We start from the raw sequence: 6,807 nt of genomic DNA, 5'->3' as shown, positions 1-6,807 counted from the left end.
GAACCAGTATGGAATCAATATTTTTTTTACATCAACATATAAAAAAAATGTCATAATAAGATGCGGTCATAACATGGTAGTTTGTTCAATTGTCTTTTTGTAATTAAAAATAAATAAATGAAGTGCATCTACAGTGGGGTAGGATAGGGCTACAATGAAGGATTGAAGTTTTTCATTGGAATGTATGTCACAACAGGACATTGATTAGTGATATTAATGTCCTAGCTGTTATCCTCAGAAAGTGCTGTACATTTTTTTTCCCAATCATGGTTCCTAGAGGTACCCGTAGAGTGGCACAACAATAGTGGATTAAAGTTTTTTGTGGGAATATAAAGGAAAAAATGTTTAAAATAAAAAAGAAATGGAATTTTTTTTTAAATACAATGTATTCTGTGATAAAGAACAAACAGCAGCATTTTTTTTCTTCCATAACTGGTACCATTGAACAGAGCCATTCCACCAAAAATGTTAATTATTCCTAGTTTGAGAGCATTAATATTTTTCATCAAATTTTGAATTCGTCTATTTTTATGAGGAAAAAATTGTAAAATGCTAAGTTCAAGATCTTTGGGATTGGTATTTTGACTACTTTGTATGGACATTCTTTAAATAGTGCACTGTGCACAAATTTGGTTGAGAATGCACATTTAGTTAAGTATTTTAGTACATCCCTATTCGTTCAAGCTATATATACTGTCCTGTCTGTCCACTTTATTTTGCAAGTCATCTAAATATTTAAGTGGTAGCCAAAGAAATTCATTTTCAGGTGATTGATTAGTTTTTGTAGATGTGTATGAATTTTGATCTCTCCCCTGAAGCTAAGCTGAAGTGAAGTGATAATTCTGTTGAACATGAATTGTTAGATATCAAATGAATTCCAAACTTTAAGACTTCGTTTCAATATGAAGGGATATGTTAAGATTCGAGCATTGATTGGTGTATACAATTAAAAGAATGTCTTTGTGCTTGCATGATGAACTGGGTTGAAAAATTTTGAAAATATTAAATGTTTCCCTCAGCTTGTTGTGATCCTCCTGGACATCCAAGTGTTTTCGACATTGATGAAGATTTTGTCAATCTCTCTCTTGGACCAAACCAAGAAATGATGGTTTTAAGAAGATTATAGGATATGTCATAGAATACGAAGACCCCACCACTGGAGGCAGGCTAATGACTACCCAGTAGATGAGTGTGTTTATGAGGGTGAGTAACTGATTACTTGTTGACACATGTATCTTTCTTATGAACTAGTAAGTGGATTTACATGTCCTTTTGTTGCATGTAATTAGTATATTATGGCTGAAAACTGTGAAAAGATGTTTTACAAAAGTGATTCTTGAAATTTGTTTTGTTTACAAAACTTGAATTTGAGAGTTTTTTCATCAGTGAAGGGATTAAAAAAGGACAAGGAATACAACTTCCACATACAGGCCAAGAATCTTGAAGGTTTTTAAATTAGTGAGTCTAGTGATGTGATTGGTCCCATAACTCCCAAGCCCAAATACAGTAAGTATATTTGAAAAAAATTATAACATTTTAAAAAACAATTACCATATTGTACTTTATTTTCAATTATTTTTTCTTTCACGTTTTTAAACTTTTATTTTAGCCAAGGTTTTGCCACCTGGTGTACCAGAGGCTGTCAACAATTCTATAACTTATCTGAAATGGGAACCACCTAAACATAATGGTGGCTGTAAAATTACAGGTACTAATTTAAAAGTAGAATAAAAAAAGGGAAATGATGATCTCTGTTCAAAACCACATAAACACTGTAGCAGTTGATAATATTGATTATCTTTGTAGACTACCTTGTAGAAAAGAGGTTTAAGGGAACAGAGAAATGAGTACCCCTGCACTGACCCCTCTTTACTGTCACCGATCTTCCTCAGGACTCAGAGTGAGAGTTTAGAGTTACAGCTGATAACTTTGCTGGAAACTGTGAGCACAGTCTGTGCTCACCAGCATACAAAATCCAGGAGAAGATTGGTATGTTGTCAAGTTAATAAATGTATCGTACACTATTATGGTACTAGAAAAAAGATTTGGAGGTCAAATTAAACCATAATGTGTATTTTCTTCTCAAAGCCCATAATACTCTCACTTTACTGGTCAGGAGCTGAAATTTATGTGAAAGCTTCCTGATGTAATAAAGATTTTAAATTGTTCAAAAAATGGCCTTTGAGGTAGATGGGGCCACAATAGGGGATCAAAGATTTACCTTGAAATATATACATACATTTATGTACTGGTTAAAATCTTTACGAATCCTCTTAAGAACAACTGGACCACAAAAAGTATTTTTAAACCTTCTTGTAGCTTCCTTTTTGTTCAAATCATGGCCAAAGGGAGGAAGGAAGCGGGGGGGGGGGGGGGGGATAGTGGATTCAGAGACCCTTTAGAGTTTGGATAGGGTCATAATATGAGTTCAAAATTTTGCATGAGAAAATTAAGGAGAAAAACTCTTTATAAACATTAAGAAAAGCTTCTTTTACATGGGAAATGTTGTAGCCTATGGGACTCTTCTTTGCATGCATAGTAAAGGCAAAAAGAAAAAAAAATAGATAACCCCTATTGTATTCATAAATTTGAATCTTACTTTTTAAGAAAAGTGTATTTTCCAATTTAATATCTAATTTGAATGTTTTGACAGAGTCTTTTGCAATTGAGCAGGATGAGGAATCACACCAATCATTTGTAAATGAAAGCAGCAGTCATGATGTTGTCAATGAGAATGGTAATCTATATTTATGATGTTGTTTGGATGTTACAAATTAAAAGTTAACCCCAAAAAAATGAACAGTCTTAAAATGATAATTTCTTTTTTAGAATTTTAAATAGGACATGATACAGGGCCACTTTTAAGTGATGAAGCAGACGAGTATGATGATGGTAATGATGATGAATCATACCATCCTTCAAGCGATGAAAAAAGCTGTGATGAAGATACCATTAATGATCTTGGTAATAAAGCTGAAAACAGAACTTTCTTAAGCTGAAGTAAGCTTTTCTGATCAAAGTTTGTCCATTGTCCATCTCCAGCGTCACTGTTGTTTCAAATTTTCAGCTCCTTCTCAAGAACCACTGCGTCAATTTCAACCAAACTTGCCACAAAGTATTCTTCGGTGGGGGATTCAAGTTTGTTCACATGAAAGGCATCACCCTATTTTAAGGGGATATAATCAAAAATAAGTGCAAATTTGATGGCATCTTTAAAAAAATCTTCTCCAGAAACAATGGGAAGAGTTGTTTACTTGTACAGCTTTTTAGTATTTTCCATGAATCTTCGAGTAAAAAAGTGCTCTACAGATTCACGTTGAAAATATACAGATTTTCCCTAAAGACGGAAAAAATCAGAGTCGTTCCCGAAATTTGCCAATCAGTTTGATAAAGAAGCTTGTTGATTGAAGTGGTCTTATCAAAAATGATCTAAAAACAATATAATTACGGCAAATGTAAAATATGTAAGCAACAGTAGACAGCATACGGTGACTTGCGTAGTTAGTGCTTAGTATTTGTATAACAAGGGGTTCTTCATATAAAAATGTCTAATAAGCTGAGTTGCATTTTTACTGACAAACTGCTCAAAATACTGACAACTTCTAGAATACTGACATCAGTTAGAAAAGTTAAACAGGTCTGAGTGGGCCAGAAAAATTATTCTCCAGAACAGCAAAGCCATGACAAGTCATATTAATACAGAAGCATACTCAGGTAATGTAGCTTGAAGAAGGGTGGGGACACAATGGGGCATAAGACTTTTACATGGAATTATATAGAAAATGTCTTTAAAGGCCTTCTTCTCAAGAACAGCAAAGCCATGATTTGTTATATTAATACAGGAGTATTTTTCAGGTAGTGTACATTCAAATTTATTCAAATCGTAACATCAAGGGGTAGGATGGGAGAAGTAGTTTCAGGTTTGTTCAAATCATCACCCACAGGGCATAGGGTGGCACCAATTGTATAATTACTCAAACTTTCCAATACTGAACTGATTTCTGCTTTTCTCTTGCAAAAGGGCTCAGGTGTCATGGACCATGGGCCTCTTGTATAAGGTGTTATGTATTACATTGTACAATATGTAGATTGTTTAAAGTGAATTAAAATTCTGGCAGAATTTCTGTCTTGAATTTTAAGTATGACTGTTTCTTTATTACAGTTAAGGATTAATTCCATAAGTTGTTTTTTCTCCAGACATGATCACAGTCTGATAAATTGACAAAATTCATTTTAAATAAATTACATTCCTTTGCATCACATTAACATGATGTTCATTAGCCAGCATTATAAATTATAAATATCTCCATAAGGAGCTTACATATATAGAGTGTTTCAATCATGCCTAACAGATTAAAGTATGGAAAACAACTTTCATACCCTCTTCATTAGGTTTGAATGGGTAAGATGAGGCCATAATAGGCAATCAAAGCTTTACATAGGGATATATGGGGGGGGGGGGGGGATGTGCAGGGCCATTGTGACTTGGGTGAGCCATGTGGCCCATTGGCCTCTTCTATAAAAATAAAGATGAATCCCTTTTGCCAATACATGTACATATATAATAATTTCAGATATGCCCAGTAAGCCTCTCAAATCTGAAATGCAGCAGAAACAAGCTGCACTTGCAAGTGACAGCGAAAAGGACAGTGAATGTGAAGATGATCATGATGATGTCGGCAAAGTTTTACCACAGTCAGAGAAGCGAAAGACCAGGTTTTTAGAGGCCAAAAACATCGTCTGGGAACTATAATAATAAAAAACATTCATGTCTCTTTTGTGAGAAGTTTTGCCAGCAGGCAGTTGATGGTATGCATATCATATAAGCCCATAGCTCTTTAAGTACAAAAAATTGTGAGATTCATTTTTGCATATAGGTTCAGGATGGAGCTGAATATTGAAAAAATATATCCTATAATTTTTTTTTCATGGACATGTAGCAGACAGCTGTTTGCATAATTTAAGCAAGTAATTATTTTTTAACCAAAATTTGTGAAATTTATCGCTCATGACACATTGTTCATGCAAGGTTTACCTATTTATATTGACACTGCAACAGGCCCAGAAACCCCCCCCCCCCCACTTTTTCTGAGTATAGTATTTTGCTATACTAAAGTATCCTTTATATCCTGGTTGCCCCTCCCCTCCCCCCCTTTTTGTTGCAATAAGGTCGGTTCAGTAAATAATGTTTTTTTTTGCTTGTCAGATATTTTTTGAAGTCCCCCTACTTTTGAAACCCTTGCTATGGGCTGTAAATTGAAGTTTTAAAAAATTCTTTACTGGTGAAGATCTAGCAGGCAAACTAGCAGGCATAAAATTAAATATGAAGATTATGAATAGTAATCAAACTCAAAAGTCCATTAGAATAATCCATATTCGTAGCAGAGCAAACATGGACCTCTAAAATTAATCTTAATTAATGCTTAGCCCTCTAATTGAAGGCTTCTTCATGTTTCAGGCACATGAAAAGGCAGAGTTAGTCATAAATTAGAATGTTTTATACAGTATTAGCCAGTATACCTTATCCTCTTTACTTTTGAACTTCTAGGAGTTCAGCTGCATCAATATGATAATAAATATAGAATTCTTGTGAAAATTTACGATTTTTGTTGCATGGGTCTAGATTTCTAGATCCAGGCGGTTTTGAAATGACCACAGCCTGAGAAATTCATAATACTCAGGTAATAGTCAAAGCCTAGGGCCTTTTGTTGCATTTTAAACACAGGAAGTTATTTACTGCATGATATTTATATTTCTTGCTTGGTTGTCAGCTTTAAGCTTGAAGAGTTTTTTTTTTTTATTTCGAAACTTGTATGTTGTTTAATGCACTAAGAAAATGCCACTATATTTTGCACAAATACTGACTGATTGTCCTTGGTTGTTCTGTGAAAATAAACTTATTTTGGATACCTTAAAAATTAACAGCAAGAATTATCTATTAACACTTGGCTTATACATGTGTATCTTATTTCATGTCAGCCTTCTTTTTATGTACTTTTTTGTATAGTTGATGCAATTAAATTGTTTCATGCAAACAAACCGTCTTTTTTGTTTGATCTTTCAAAATGTTGTAAAACATTTGAGCAAAGGGATAAGAAAACTAAAGGGTGCTGTATGAACTGCATTTCGTAAAAAATCATGGTTTTAGAGACCAACATATTTGAGCAATGGGATTTTTAAATGCTGAATTGGAAAATGAAATGATTAATATGAAATGATAGAATGTTATGCATAAAAAAACAATGAAGTGGACTTTCCCCACCAAAGTAATTTCAGTTTTTTGTAGTCATTAAATTGCAAGAATAAATAAGAGGGATCATTATTTTTCCCCTTATTTCAGGTCCGTAGAACGCGGAGGCTACCCCCCCCCCTTTTCTGAATATACTATATTTACTATATTACTATTGTAAATTTTCCTTTGAATGCTGGTTGTGGTGTCATCCACATAAAAAAGAACGAGATGTTATTACATGAACAGTAGTTAAGTAATTTGTAATCCTATAAAATTCTTGTTAAGAAAAAAATAAACTCTTTAAGATCATAAAAAACATAATGATTGCATTTAAAATTGGGGAACGACTTTCAATTCCTACTTGTCTTACCCAATGCAACAGAAAAAAAAAACCCAAAACGAATATTCTTGACGAAGCAAGTCTTGAATCAACGCACACTCGGCCGTCAGCGACGTAAAAGCAGAGGGGAGGGGTAGCTTGGCCCCTCCTTTTTTCAAACTTAAAAGTTTTATTTTTAATTTACTGTGAAAGTGTTCATTAACCCCCCCCCCCCACACACCCCCATACACACACT

At 33.9% G+C, this 6,807-nt stretch overlaps 2 long non-coding RNA genes across 2 annotated transcripts; both read left to right on the top strand.

Annotated features, from left to right (window-relative positions):
• The first annotated feature begins 702 nt into the window (after positions 1 to 702).
• On the top strand, positions 703 to 1,702 carry LOC133198897 (uncharacterized). Its single transcript, XR_009722655.1, has 3 exons — positions 703 to 1,203; positions 1,387 to 1,506; positions 1,610 to 1,702. It is a non-coding gene; the product is annotated as an uncharacterized LOC133198897 (long non-coding RNA).
• Positions 1,703 to 1,884: 182 nt separating this feature from the next.
• On the top strand, positions 1,885 to 5,007 carry LOC133198895 (uncharacterized). Its single transcript, XR_009722654.1, has 4 exons — positions 1,885 to 1,989; positions 2,654 to 2,737; positions 2,830 to 2,964; positions 4,575 to 5,007. It is a non-coding gene; the product is annotated as an uncharacterized LOC133198895 (long non-coding RNA).
• The last annotated feature ends 1,800 nt before the right edge of the window (positions 5,008 to 6,807 follow it).

Source organism: Saccostrea echinata, unplaced genomic scaffold, assembly GCF_033153115.1.
Source record: "Saccostrea echinata isolate AGI-Se365-2 ecotype Australia unplaced genomic scaffold, CSIRO_AGI_Sech_v1 ptg000033l, whole genome shotgun sequence".
In the NCBI taxonomy this organism is placed as follows: domain Eukaryota; kingdom Metazoa; phylum Mollusca; class Bivalvia; order Ostreida; family Ostreidae; genus Saccostrea; species Saccostrea echinata.
Note: the sequence above shows the minus strand (reverse complement) of the source record. Positions and strands in the feature narration are given on the sequence as shown.